Below are 16178 nucleotides of genomic sequence, written 5' to 3' on the forward strand. Positions count from 1 at the left end.
GTGAGTCTATAGTCCGTTTTCGGTCCTCAATTCCTATGCCGGCTTGGACGCGGTGATCTCGGCGTCTTTACTCTGCCGCCATCTTCCGGAAGTCCCTTTAAATGACTTTTTATTGGATCAGGATAGAATAGTGAATAATTCTGTCCCAAGGGAACATAACTTGAAAACCACTTTTTGTTTGTACACAGATATAATAAATATGGTTCTCATGGTGATAGATGTTAAATGGTAAACTAAGGCATATTAAAATTTATAAGGGTTTATGTGAGCAATTACAAGCAGGCAGCCTCAAAGTAGAAATGATTAAAAGCAACACACCCATAGAAACGAGGGGAAAGAGATTTGTAAAGAAAAGAAAGAAGCAAAGCAAGGAAATTACTTGGCTGTTGCTTAACTGTTGCCTTATTTGTGAAAACCTAGTTGTCTTTGATTGGTTGTCCTTAGTTTTAATTTTTTTAACCATGAGGCATTTACAGTATTACATTTGGGTTTGCTTGCATAGGATGCTGAGGTATTAGAAATCATCTCAAAATAATGGCCTCTTTGTTTAGTTCATTTAACAGAGTGGTCTATTCTAGAACACTAAAGAAGAAAGAGTTGTCATGCTTTCTGCAAAGGCATAAGAACCCCCAGCAGAAAGTCAGTCAGTCTGAAAGATAGACATCCTCATTGCTCCATGAATTCGCCTTTCTGAGAATCTTTCTATTGTATAACCGTATGCCCTGAACTGAGGGCACCAACTTTTGAAAAGCTAAAGTAGTTTTTCTGAGTCAGATCACTATAGTCTCTTCTATTGTATTATGTGATATCAATTCAAATTAACTGTTCTGGTAAACTATTTTTGCTAGTTAGGGTTTTTAATGCAAAGTGGAATGTAGAATGTAATCTCTTCCTGTTTAGGCTCTATATCTTAAATTAAAAAGGAGCTCACAAAGAATTTTACCTTTTCATACTTATTCCTACCCTCTAGATTATATGTAGCAACTTAAAGGGAACTTGAGGGTTTTGATAAGAAATATAAGTAAAGTTTAGTTAAATGACTTCTAATGAGCACTTCTTTTCCTGTTTTAATAAACAAATATTTACAAAATAGTTGAGGCCCTCCCTTGTGGCGCAGCAGGTTAAAGCACACCACTGAGAAGCTTAAGCCACTTCTGCATGAGTTCGATTCCCGCCTGCCCCGGAGGTGACCACATGGCGTGGCAGACCTCTCCTGACCCACTCACTGCTCCCCTCAGCAGTGTACTTCGTTGATCTGCCTGTTCTGCTCCCTGCTCTGTCTCTGGTGAATCCTCTCACCTTCTGCATCTCTGGCCTGTACCCCAGTTCTATATGAATAAATAAATAAATCTTTAAAAAATAATAAAATAAAAAATACTTGAATGTTCCTTGTTAGGAAGTAAGAATGCATTTTGCAACCAGAGGAAGTATAAAAAGACAGGGGCAAGAGTTCCTTGAAGTGTTTCATTATTGAACTGACAGTCCCTTGAGTGGTAACCAATAAAAACAGGCTTTCACTATTAACACCACTCATTACAGAGCTAGAAATTATTGATTACTTGGTTTTCAAAAAAAATTTCATAAAAAATTCAGACTTGATCCATCATTTCCTTTCTTTGTATTTGTTCTGATTTGCTGTTGAATCCATTTTTTACACATTCAAATCTGACTGTTTTCCCCATAGAGAAATGTGGGTTACACATAATGAACAGGATCGAATCTGTGTTCAGATTATTAATGGATTGGTAACAACTGTTACTGTGCCATGCTTCTCTCAACAGCTGTTTATATTTTATTTAAAATCTGTAAAAATATTTCCATGTAGTTCCTTGATCTGTATAATAATTTCCTTTTGTTCCAAACCGTTAAAGGTGTCTTTGAACCCACCAGGAGCTATTCATCTGTTTCTTCAAGACAGGTCCACTTTCATCATAAAAAATGAACATCATGAAAAATGAACTCTGAAATCAAAGTGAGAAAACAAAGGTGGGTGAACTCTACAAGGCAATAGAATAAAAGTCCAGGCAGCTGCTGAAAGTGATCAGTCACTATTATTCTTAATGGCACTTGATTTGAACCAGGAAGCTGTCTTTCTGCACTACACCAAATCTTTTCCAGAGTTATCTTTTGTGTTCATTTTCTGCTTACAGCCTCTCTCAAAATTCTGCTCAGTGTTTGTCACAGTCAGAAACAAGTCTGTTAAGCTCCCCCTAGTTGATAAGTAGGCGTTGTTACTTATGGGTAGCCTGTTGTGCTTGCCTCCTGTGGTCTTGAATTTTCTTATTGTTCAAGCCAGAGTGATCTCAGAAGAGCATTCTTTGTAAAATACAATGTCTACTTAAAAATTTGTCAATGTGCTTCCAAAAATAACTTGGATACGAGTCCAAATGACCATCCTCTCCACATGCTTCATTGTGATTAAAGAAAAGCCAGAAAAAATAATCTTCAAAATGGGAAAGGGAGGCAAAGCACCATCCTGTAAATTGCTATATCACCTGTGAAATGCCATGAAAGGAACTTCCTTTTTGAAGCCTGGATGAATAAGGAAATATGAGTTCATAATATGCAAGTGGAGAAAAAAAACATAAAAGGACAAAGGCCTTTATTGCTGTGTCAATACAAGGTGTGGATAAATTGGTGGTAGAGATGAGAATGGATGTGAGGAAGGGGGAGCTATTAAGAGAGATAGCCAAACTTCTGAGAAAACAAGGCTTTTTTTAGTCTAAGAATTTAGCTAATGACTTTTATTCAGCATTAAAAAGAAATGACAGGCCCAAAATCTAATCAGTTTTGCTAAATTATATGTCACCAGACCAAGACTTACTATCTAACCAAAGTATACTTTCTCCACCAGTAGTATAATCTTAAAGTGTCCAATCTATAATTACCTGGCCAGCACTAGTGAAATAATCTGAGAGACTCATGCCATTCTCAATAGGAAGATGACCTTGAAACAAAGTTTCCCCTGTGTTTTTTGGAAGCACACTGACAAGTTTTCGAGTAGACATTGCATTTTACAATGAATGCTCTTTTGAGATCATTCTGGTTTGAAGAATAAGAAAATTCAAGCCCCAAAAGCTTAGTTAGGCCTCCCCTGATACATTTAGAATAGCTTTTCCAAGATGTCTTATGTTGGCATGTGAATTAATTCAAGCTAAGGTCAATCAAGATCATGTGAGCTTCAAGTGAAACCGTAACTATTATCTTAGCTACCTAGAAGAGCAAAGGTTATGCAGATTTACGGTCATTTTCAGAAATAGACTTTCTGTGAGAGAAACCTATCTATACGTAGTTATAGATATCTTGTTGACACTCCATGTTCAATCCAAATAATTAACTTAAGAATAAAAATGCGGCCCTCCCTGGTGGCGCAGCGGGTTAAAGCACAGCACTGAGAATCTAAAGCCACTTCCGCATGAGTTCGATTCCCGCCTGCCCCGGAGGTGACCACATGGCACGGCAGACCTCTCCTGACCCGCCCGCTGCTCCCCTCAGCAGTGTACTTCGTCCATCTGCCTGTTCGGCTCCCCACTCTGTCTCTGGTGAAGCCTCTCACCGCCCCTGAGCTTCTGGCCTGTGCCCCAGTTCTGTATGTACAAATAAATAAATCTTTAAAAAAAAAAAAAAAGAATAAAAATGCTCAGGGTCCTCCTTGGTGGCTTAGCGGGTTAAAGTGCCACACTGTGAAGCTAAGCTTAGCAGAGCCGGTGGCTTCAGTGCGAGTTTGATCTCTGCCTGGGAGGTGATCCACATGGTGCAGAGATCCTCTCCTGCTAGCCCGCAGCTCCCCTCAGCAGTGTACTACCTTGACCTACCTGTTTTGCTTCCTCTTTCTGTCTTTGGTAAATCCTCTCACTGCCCTTGCACCTCTGGCCTGTACCCCATTTCTGTATGCATAAATAAACATATCTTTATAATAAAATTAAAATGTTCAGCCTATGATATTACTCTAAAATTTACAATTCTATAGATACTCCTTAAATATTTGACCCCACTAATTTACTCCCACTAACTTGTCTGCTGTTAATTTGATTTCTTGACCACCCAAGAAGAATCTGAGAAGAGTACGAGGGAATTCCCCTCTCAGCCCCTCTGATTGTTCCACCCTCTTCTGTGTAAAACAGCCTTTCATTTTTCACAGTTTACTGGAGCTGTCTGTTATCAGGGACACTGTATAATTCACGAATAGTTGACAACTGTCAAGATTTGTCCAGTCAAAATTTGTTTTTCAACAGTAATAAAATCTGAAAGGGTTCCGTTTTTTTGTTTGTTTATTTATTTATGCATACAGAACTGGGGTACAGGCCAGAGGTGCAGGGGTGGTGAAAGGACTCACTAGAGACAGAGTGGGAGCAGAATAGGAGGACTGACAAAGTACACAGCGGGCAGGTCAGGAGAGGTCTGCTGGGCCATGTGGATTACCTGGGGGGAGGGGAGGGGGGAGTGAGTGGGGGGGACAGGAATCAACTCATGCTGAAGTGGCTTTAGCTTCTTAGTGCTGAGCTTTAACCCTCTGAGCCACCAGGGAGGGCCCAAGTGTTGTTTTTTTTATAAATTTACACTAGCATTGATTTAAAACTTTGTGTCTTACAGGTACAGGAGCTGCCCTTTCAGGTGTTACTGCACCACATTCAAGGTAGCCATAGTTCATTGACTGCCATCCCCACTTTGTTCTTGTCCATCCTTTTCCCACTTGCTCCGACCCCCCACCCCCCACTCTGGTTGATTCAGTTTACAGCCAGTTTTCTAAGAATTGTTATTGGTTTGGTTTGGCTGTATCTGACATTTTGTTTGGTTTCTCTATATTCCACATATAAGTAACACCATCTGGTATTTGTCTTTCTCCTTCTGACATATGTTGTCATAAATGCAAGAGATTATCTTTTTTACTAACTGGTTGTATGCCACTGTGTATTATAACACATCTTTCTGATCCACTCATCTGTTTTTGTACACTTAGATTGTTTCCATAGCTTGGTTATAAACAGTGCTGCAATGAACACAGTGAATGTTTCCTTTTGAATTAATGTTTTGTAGACACATAAGAGAGGAATTGCTGGATTATATGGTAGATTAATTAGTACTATTTTGAGAAACCTCTATATTGTTTTTCATAGAGCCTGCACGTTCCTGCAACAGTGGAAGGGTCTTCTCTTTTCTTCATATCCTCACTGACACTTCTTGTATTTGGTCTTTTGATATGGATCATTTCAAATAATATGAGGTTGTAGGTCAGTGAGATTTTGGTTTACAGTTCCCTGATAATTGATGATACGCATTTATTTTCATGTGTCTGCTGTCTTTTATATAACTTTGAAAATTATTTATTTATGCATATAAAAACTGGTGTACAGCAACCACTATGGAAAACTGTTTGGAGGTTCCTCAAACTGCTAAACATGGAGCTTCCCTATGACCCAGCAATCCCACTCCTAGGTATCTACCCAAAAGACACAAAAACACTGATTGAAAAAGATACATGTACCCCCATGTTTATTGCTGCTTTATTTACAATTGGAAAAACATGGAAGCAGCCCAAATGCCCAAAAGTAGATGACTGGATTAGAAAGATGTGGTACATATATACAATGGAATATTACTCAGCAACCAAAAAAGAGAAACACATGTCTTTTGCAGCAACTTGGATGGAGCTGGAAAAGATCATGCTTAGTGAGATAAGCCAGAAAGAGAAAGAAAAATACCGGATGGTTTCACTCATAGCAGGAGTGTAATGGACCAGGCGAGAAAATAACAAAAATAATGAACAACCATATACCAGAGACATTTTGTGGGGGTGGAGAAAAACCGGGGGGGGGGGGGGGAGGGAAATGCATGGGACTATGGTGGTGGCACACAGGTGATTTGGTGATGGGAAACCCGCGGGGATTACAATCGAGATGGAAAAAAAAATGTGCAAAATGATGTAAAAATAAACTTTTGAAAAAAAAAAAAAAAAGAACTTGTGTACAGGCCAGAGGTGCAGGGGCAGTGAGAGGATTCACCAGAGTGGGCAGCAGAACAGGCAGACTGAGGGAGTACACGGCTGAGGGGAGCAGTGGGAGAGATAGAAGAGGCCTGTCATGCCACGTGGTCAGCTCCCTGGCCAGGGATTGAACTTATGCTGAAGTGTCCACAGCTAGCTGCCTAGTGCTGCACTTTAACCCATTGTGACACCAGAGAGAGCCCTATCTATATATCTTTGGAAAAGTGCCTGTTTAGCTCTTCTACATTTTTTGATTGAGTCACTTGCTTTATTTTCATTGACTTGTGTAAATTCTTTGTAGATTTTGGTTGTCACCTTTTGTTGGACATAAGGTGTGCAAATATTTTTAGCCATTCAGCAGGGTGTCTATTTGTTTCATTGGCAATTTTTCTCTTGATGTTGTCCTTATCATTAGTATTCTTTTTTGTTTTCTTGTTAGAGATGAATCCATTAAGACGTCTCTGAAGTTTATATTGTGGAGTATTTTGCCTATATATTCTCTATGTATTTTATGGTTTCAGGCTTACCTCCAACAAGGTAAGCTGTTTTGTGTTGATTTATGTGTATGGTGTGAGACAGTGGTCTAGTTTCATGCATTTTCTCATGACTTTCCATTTTCCCTACACCACTAATTTAAGAATCTTTCCTTTCTCCAACATATATGTTTGGCTTTTTAGTTTTTCCCTACAGATTGCGTGTCCATATAAGTGTAAGCTAATTTTTCATCTGCAATTCTACTTCTTTGGTCTGTGTGTCTGTTTTGTGCCATTATCATACTGTCTTGATAATTATAACTTTGTAGGGTAATTTGAAGCCAGGGAGTGTGTTAGCTTCCTGAGGTAGTACCCTGCTAAGGGGAGCAGAGGGCAGGTCAGGAGAGGTCTGCCACTCCATTTGGATCAACTCATGCTGAAGTGGTGTTAGCTTCTCAGTGCTGTGCTTTAACCTGCTGCATCACCAGGGAGGGCCCGTGATCTTTTTTTTTTTTTTTAATGAAACACTCTAGAATGTAAGTTTAAAGAATCTCTTGAACAATTTTTATATCATTTCCTTTAATGTATTAGATACAATATCCCAGATTATTTATTAGAAAGCAGAACATGAGTTAATGTAATTATTTTTAGTCTTTCTGCTTTTGGCATGTTAATGCTTTCTGTGCAGGCAAAACAGTTCTTCCTTACACTAGGAAAACTGCAATCCCACTGGTGAAGGGAAGTTAGAAATCTTGGGCGGGTAGTTAAAGAAAGGAGGTTTCAGGGTGCAAACAGAAATGTCTGACCAAAATCCAAAAAAAAAAAAAAAAAGCTGCAAAATATTTCAGAATAGGAATATATCTAGCTTCAGCCCTAGGAGAGGCAATTTATGTGCCAACAGTAACACGGACTTTATGTGCCTATTAGTTTGCTATTCAATTAAAAAATGTGTACTTACCATGGCAACACCCATCTCTCCTGACACATGGGGTAATTTTGAGTCATGCAGAGCACCTTCTCAGAGCAACACACAAATAAGCCATCAGACTCCAATAGATGCAAATTTCTTTAAAGCATATCATTGAAACAGATGTGTTCCAAATGTTGTTTTTATTTTAGAAATGCTTTTTGTGTTTCATGGTAATGATTACTCTGAGTTAAAAAAGAGCTCTTTAAAAATCAAGTTGCAAAATAGTAAGCACCATAAACTAACAAGGATCTTTAAAAGAGAAATATTTCCATTTATTAAAGAGTCAATTTCCTATATTAATTATCATATTGGCTATAAAGTAATTAGATACCTTCTACTTTCTCAAAATATTTGCTTCTATTTCCTTTGCATAATTGTAATCAAAATATGGTAAAATATATTTGATCATTTTATTCTGTTATTTATTTTAGAAGAGCAAGACTGAATAATTATTCCATTTAATAAAATTGTTATGGTATTGAAAAATTAGGTGGAATTTGTTTAGGTGAAGCTAATTTTATTTTTTAAAATAAAAATTATATCTAATAAGGCAACAAAAGACATAAAATAAAATCATAAAAATAAATGATACAAAGGAAGAGTTAAAGTAGAGAAACAGGAGTGTATGGTATATGGATAAAGAGAAAATGAAACAAAATAGTAGTTTTCATCCTAATAATATAATAAGTTAATTATAAATGCTATACCAATTAAAAGGCAGTGATTTTCACTTTGGATATAAAGTTACCTATATGCTGTTTACAGTATACTTTACATAGGACAAAGTAAAAATAGGTAATATTAAAAGGCTAGATAAAGGTATGCTATGTTAATATTAAAGAAAACTCAACTGCAGTAGCTACATTTTTATCAGAATAACAAGGTATCAGAGCAAAAAACTTAATAGGGATAATGAAATTTATTTCATATAATAATGGATAAATCAACAGAAATAATGACAGCTCTATCTTTATGAGGCTAAGAACATACCTTCAAAATATATGAAACTAAACCATCAACAACTGTAAGGGTAAATAGATAAATACACAATTGGAAGAATTACAATGTAGCAAAATATATTTTGTTAGTATGCCATATTTACAGCTATTTCTAGTGTTTTAAAATGTTACAGTACTAAATCTAAATTTTGCATTTTTGATTTATTTTGCAATTTATTTTCTTCTACTTTCCATTTCCTTCCTTTTAATTTAATCCTTTTAACCCTATTTTTAGAAAATGAATTAATGCCCAGAACAGGTGTAAACAGAGCAGTGACACCATTCCAAGACAGGAAAATTCCAGGATAGAGATCTGTTTCTATTTTTTTTTTAATATTTACTTGTTTATGCATACAGAACTGGGATATAGGCCAGAGGTGCAGGGGCAGTGAAAGGATTCACCAGAGATAGAGTAGGGAGCAGAAGGCAGATGGAGGAAGTACACTGCTGAGGGGGGCAGAGGGGAAGATAGGAGAGATCTGCTGCACCATGTGGGTCACCTCCTTGGCCTGGGGTAGAAGTCCTTTGAAGAAGCTGCAACTAGCTTCGCAGTATTGAACTTTCATCTATTGCACCACGGGGGAGGGCCACTGGTTCCAAATTTCAATCACTAACTCCCTTTTGTGTGCAGTGAATTCATATTACTCTCTAAACACTAAACACCACCCACATTGTATGCATTCTGCTGGGCGTACAGAATTATTTCATATATATTTAAGTAATTAAGGGGTTTTCTTTACTGTCTAGGAATTAAATAGCATTTGGGGAGAAGCTCCATTGTGTGAGGTTGTTAGGTATATATCCAAGTGTCACTTGCTAATATACACTGCTATCTGCTAAAGGTAATAAGATGTTATGTCCATCACCTAAAATTCCAACGTTGTCCTTGAGGGGAGTGGGGCAAAAATGAAGGCGATATAAGGCAGAATTTCACAGGTGGCTTGGGTTAATGAAGCATGGTATAGTTGACTTAAGTGTTATAGGAATCAGGTGTGGCAAGAACAGGAGCATGAACTAGTGCTAGAATAAAGGATTCTGGGACAGTCACAGAGGAATGACTGGAAGCTACTACAGAGGAGGTGGAATCCAAAGAAACATCCTCTCTTTAATTAAAGGTGATTCCCTCATGGAAATTTGTGTCAGCTTAGAGACCTTACTTCTTGTCATGATGAAAGACAGGTATTTGTCTTTTTAAAAATCCTGTAAAAAATTTGTCAAAATAACAACAATAAATCCTGAAAAACACTAGCACACTGTAAATGCGCAGTTAGCCATGATGCAGAACATTTTGTCAGGAGGCAGAACAGCTATAAAATATATAGCTAACATTAGAATTCATAGTTAAGACTCAAAGTTTTCTCCTAAAATCTGAAACAAAGCAAAGATGTCTGTTATCTTCATTTCATTTAGTATTATTCTGAATAGTCTAGTTAGTGTTATGTGGAAAGATAAAATAAACAGAAGACATCCTAATTGCCAGTAAATACAACTGTTTTATTCACAGACATTATCTTCAGTCTTGGGAACCTTATGTTGATGGTACCTGATCTTAGTACTATCTTAGTACTATCACAAGCAAAAGGATGAATTATTGTTTAAAAGTAAAATCCTGTGGGCACTATAAAAACTACTCCAATCAATCACATAGATTAGTAAGGTTGAAGAATAGAAAATCAAAATGTAAAAGTTAATTGTACTCTTTTTACCTTACAGCAACAAAGTCAAAATTATAAATACCATTTATAATAAAATAAAATATTTTATGGGGAATACACTAAAAGGAAAAATCAAACTTCTACAAAAATGAACAATGATAAAAAAATGAACAATGATATACAAATATATATATATATATATATATATATATATATATATAAAGGTAGTGAAATACTTGAGGTTAAATTTGAAGATATATGAACTTATCATAAACCAAAAACTATAAACACTGCTGGTGGCAACTGAGGAGACCTATTTAAACAAGGGTTTTAAAATTTAAATAATTCTACTGTGCCAATATGTGATAATATCAATATTGTTAAGTTGTCCATATTTACTAAATGGACCTCCAGATTAATACAATGGGATTTCAATAGATATTGACAAGCTGCTTTTAAAATTAACAGTATTTGCTGTTGGCAGTCTGAATCTTAGCTATTTTGCTTTATGAAAAGTTATTATCACTAGTTTTAATTTACTTTGTTCTGATGTAGAATGATGTGGAACAATTTTTCATCTTAATTAGACATTTGCTTATTTAGTTGTGTGTATAGTATCTGTTAAATTACTTACACCTTTTATTAATTAGTCATGTTATTATTGATATGTGTTAGTTTTTTTTTTTTTTAAAGATTTATTTATTGTACAGAACTGGGGTACAGGCCAGAGATGCAGAGGATGAGAGGCTTCACCAGAGACAGAGAAGGGAGCAGAACAGGCAGATAGACGAAGTACACTGCTGAGGGGAGCAGCGGGCCGGTCAGGAGAGGTCTGCCACGCCATGTGGTCGCCTCCTGGGCAGGCGGGGATCGAACTCATGGGGAAAGTGGCTTAAGCTTCTTGGTGCTGTGCTTTAACCCGCTGCGCCACCAGGGAGGGCCCGATATGTGTTAGTTTTTAATATATTCTAACTACAATGTCAGGTTTATATGCAATGAATATCCCTCCCTCCCATCCCATTCTGATTTTTCCTTTAATTTTCTTCTTGAAAGCTTTTGGGAAGAAATCCATGCAATAGAAATCAATGCATAAATTATCTTTTTGTCTTATGTTTTTCCTTCCTGTGTGGTATAGTATAGAATAGTATATAGTATAGTACAATACAGTATAGTATAGTATCACACAAACTTTAAAATTTCCCCCTGGCCCTCCCTGGTGGCACAGTGTGTTAAAGCAGGCACTGCAAGCTAGCCTCAGCAACCATTTCAGTGGTAGTTTGATCCCCACCCGGAGAGATCAAACTATCTCTCCTGCCTTGCTGACTGCTCCCCTCAGCAGTGTACTTTGTCAATCTGCCCTTCTGCTCCCCACTGTCTCTGGTGAATCCTCTCACTATGCCTGTGCTTCTGGCTTGTACCCCAGTTCTGTATCAATCAATAAATAAATATTTTAAAATAATAAATGTAAATAAAATTTCCTCTTTTTATTTAAGTTTCAATATCAAATTAATATTTTTGTGTGGGTGTGAGAGGAGGATTCTTCCTTTCTCCTTTTATTCATTTCCTGGTAACAACACACTTTTGGAAAGAGTAATCCCATTGAGTGATCTTTGACCCTTTGTCAAAAATTTAGTTGACCATGTATATGTGGTTCTTCTGCAGTGATCTGTTAGTCATTATAGGTAAGAAACACTGAAGCATGTCACTAATGTCAGGTGCAAAATATTGATGTCACTATCACTATTTTTAATGCACATGGAGTATGTGGCATGAACTCTCAACTATTCACTAAATGATGCCTTTTAAGCAGAAAAGTCCATCCAATACTGAGAATAGTTTCAACCACTCCTCAATACCCCCAGCCCCCTACCTCCCTACACACACACATTACACTAAACAAAGTCGGAAGGAAAAATTAGAAATTAGTAGGAAAAAGAAAATTATCGGATGATCCCATTTACTGGGTGAATACAGGGAAACCAAACAAAGATCGGGAAAAAGACAAAACACACAGGCAAAACGTAGATCTGAGGCATACAGCAAGGGAGGGGGAAAGAATGTTCCCAACAGGTGTGGGAGGTGCACAAGGGACTATGGTGATGCTTCATGGGTGCTGTGGTGGTGGGAGAATTATGGAGATACACCTGATGGGAAAATTCAAATATTATATATATATATATATATATATATATATATATATATATATATATATATATATAAAAGAGGGGGAAATATTTATAGTTCAATATTTATAGTTCAATATTTATTTACTTATTATTTTTATAATGAAAAACCTTGAACTAGTTAAATGTTAACAAAGTCATCAGTGAGATGAAGAATTTGAACAAACTATATGGTTAAATTGGCTGAAAATGATTGGTAGCTAGGTTATGACATATAACAACTACAGTAAATATTTTTGTGGTCATGATTATATATTTTTATTTTATTTTTAAACATTTTATCCCTTTGTGCATATAGGACTGGTCTACAGGTCAGAGGTGCATGGACGGTAGAGGGTTCACCAGAGACAGAGTGGGGAGCAGAACAGGCCGACTGATGAAGTACACTGCTGAGGGGAGCAGTGGGCGAGACAGGAGAGGTTTGCTGTGCCACATGGGTCACATCTGGGACTGTTGGGGATCGAACTCTCACCAAGCGGCTGCAGCTCGCTTGCAGTGCTGCACTCTAACCCATTGTACCACCAGGGAGGGCCTGATTATATATTTTTATTAGTGTTTTTAATTTAAACAATTTGAGCCTTGATATTTTTACACTGGTATCCCCCTCCAACTGAACTTCCCTTCTTCTGTTCCTTAAAAGATTAAACAAAACAGGCCCTCCCTGGTGGCGCAGCGGGTTAAAGCACAGCACTGAGAATCTAAAGCCTTTTCTGCATGAGTTCGGTTCCCGCCTGCCCCGGAGGTGACCACATGGTGTGGCAGACCTCTCCTGACCCGCCCGCTGCTCCCCTCAGCAGTGTACTTCCTCGATCTGCCTGTTCTGCTCCCCACTCTGTCTCTGGTGAAGCCTCTCACCGCCCCTAAGCCTCTGGCCTGTACCCCAGTTCTGTATGCACAACTAAATAAATCTTTAAAAAAAAGATTAAACAAAACAACTTCTCATCTTTTAAAACTTAAGTGTCATCAATAAAGCCTTTATAATATTACAAGCTGCATAGAACTAATTGTTCTTTATTGTTTCAGGCATAAAATTATCTATGACTTTTTTTTTTTATCCATTATTAACATCATGGGTGGTTGATTTCAAGACAACATATATGCCTTCTATGTCTGCATGTATGTTCAGTAAATAAATAGGGCTCCCACATTTTCATGTGTTCATGAGTAGGGGCTAAATATGCAATTAAATCATACAATGGTTCATTTATTTCTTCATCTACCCAGAATGGTCATATTTAAGTGCTGTGTCTGGAATCACTACTAGAACCAGTAGCCTTTTTCTGCAACTTGTTCACTGAATGACCTGGGACAATTGATTTAATCTCCCAGTGTCTCAGTTTTTTCATGTAAAAATGGGGATAACATAACAATATTACCTAATTCAGAGTCATAGTGAGGAGTCTTAAGTTATGCATTTAAATTGCTTCACTAACTGATCCTATCTCACAAAAAAACACTTAAGCAATATCCTCTATTATTTAGAAAACTGGTTGGTTTTTTCCTGTGTACCTGAGCTATCATACAATTGCATTTTAAGCTTTCAAAGAATTTATGATCTCATGCAGGTGGTATATAAACATGATCAATAATAAATGGTATGTATAAAATCATGTTGGAGCACAGAAAAGGAGCAGTCAATATCCTGGCTAATTAGGAAAGAATAGCTTGACCAGATATTTGACAGATACATGAGTGTATGTGTTGAGAACTATACGACAGGGCAGTGGAAAAAGAGAGGAAAAAAATGCAAAGACAAGGAATGTGAGAAGCTTGGTGATATTGGAGAAGGATCAGAAATAGAAGGGCAGAAAAAATGGAACAAATATAAAAAGTCACAAGATAGAAGAGTCACAGGCAGTAGCATGTGGTGGCAATGCCCTGTTTCTGGATAGACACAGCTGCTGACAACTTTGCTCACTTACAAATGGTAAGCTTGTATGCGGCTGAACATGATACAAAAGCGTAAACACCTTTATTAAACTAACATAAGGCTGCCTACAGTATATCTGAGCAGAGCCTGCTGTAAGGTGCCATGGAACCAAGTAAAATCTTTGGTATAGTTGAATAAAGGGCAAAAATTGGGTATGTTACATCAAAAATAAATCGTATTTCCATGAGAACTGTTAATTTTTCGTCCCAGTCAAAAGATTCAGTTTAAAGCTAATAAAGCAGCAGCAAAATGGGCTGATTTAAATTTTACCTTCTCTCATTTTCTGTCCATTCTATATCAGAAGTGCTAACATCCACAGAGCCATAAAATGGCCTAAAGACTTCTTGTTGGAAGGATAAAGTGAGGATAATGAGGGTAAATTGAATAAACTGCATTTGAAAAATCAGGAGTTATTTGAGAACTTAATAGAACTTTGCAGATTTCCTATATTTAAACCATTCCTTATATTAATTTGCCATTTCAGTATAAGTTTTGTATGTAAAATAAATGACGTAGAACTTATTCCAAGTTGGGATAAAGTACAAATGGTAAAAGATGTAGATAGAGACACAAAATGAAATCTATTTTCAGGCATAGCTAAACTCCAACACCCAAGTTTCCACATGGTTATTATTTCATAGAAGGAAAATATAAATGTCGATTTGTCATACACAGACTCTTACAATGCCATGATAGAATAGGTGGGATTTTAATGGACTCTTTCAAGAGTTTCTCTTTTTGCTGGCTTAGTCAAATTATAACTAAACAAGTGCTGTATTTTTCATTCTTAAGAATGAGGTGATAAAGCTGGAATGTTAGGTGGCTGATAGCCTTAATTCTGTTGCTAAAAGCTGCTACCCTTTGAGATATCAGACAGTTTTGGCCAGATGATGATGTCCCTCCTGGGAAGTAGCACTGAATCACAGGAACACATAACACTATATAGGTTATCAATTCAGAACACGAACTTTGGACTCTTTCCCAGCTTTGAACATAGTCTTAGGCAACCTACTTAACCTCTCTGTACTTCGTTTTTCTCAGCCAAATGAAGATAATAATAGTATCCATCTTTTGAGGTTGTTACAAATATTTGATATGATAATTTTAAGGAACAGTGCTTGGCACAAATTTTGTGCTCAATATATACTGCCTATTAGTGATATTATTATACACAACTTCATGTAGCAAGTTCACTAACTATATCATGTAGTTAGTCTCTATGACATGTCTGCTGCTGTGTTACCTTCAGTCATCTGATCCAGGCTGTCAGTTCTCCAGATTCTGTGTGACCGCAAAGGCCCAAGTGCCATGGCTTCAGTGAAGGGCTCACAGGATTTTTTTCTAACTCTTTTCCATCCAATGTATTTTACCTCAATTTCTTTCTATTCTTGGTAAAAACTATCACTTTAACTCTTCTATTCTGGATCATATATTGTTTTCCCTTACTTTCTTTCCCTATAAAATCTTAGCCTATAAGCAGCTAGCATAATAATTAACATTTATTGAGTCATTGGCATCACCAAGACATGGTACTAAATCTTTAACATTCATAAATTATTTGTCTCTTCCACTCTCCAGGAATCATCAATATAGGCTCTCTTGCTATCTTCACTTTATAGGCAAAGACATTAAGGTATAAATGTGGAGTGAGAGACTTGGCCTCTGCTTTGGCTGGTAATTTAACCATGTAAGATGGGTAATAGTGAAGCATTTTGGAATTAAAAAAAGATTAAATTTCATATTATTCAAATAGTGATAAAATTATTTTATTTAATAATTAATAAGAATTGATTATTTCTTAATAATAATAAAATAGTAAAATTATTGCTGTATGCACAAAGTAGCTGTCTAACAAAGGTCTATTTAAAGATTTATATATTTATGTGTACAGAACTGGGGTACAGGCCACAGGTGCAGGGGTGGTGAGAGGATTCACCAGAGACAGAGTGGGGAAAAGAACAAGCAGATTGACAAAGTACACTGCTG

The sequence above is a fragment of the Condylura cristata genome, unplaced genomic scaffold (assembly GCF_000260355.1).
Source record: "Condylura cristata isolate star-nosed mole 26May11 unplaced genomic scaffold, ConCri1.0 scaffold00008, whole genome shotgun sequence".
NCBI classification, from domain to species: domain Eukaryota; kingdom Metazoa; phylum Chordata; class Mammalia; order Eulipotyphla; family Talpidae; genus Condylura; species Condylura cristata.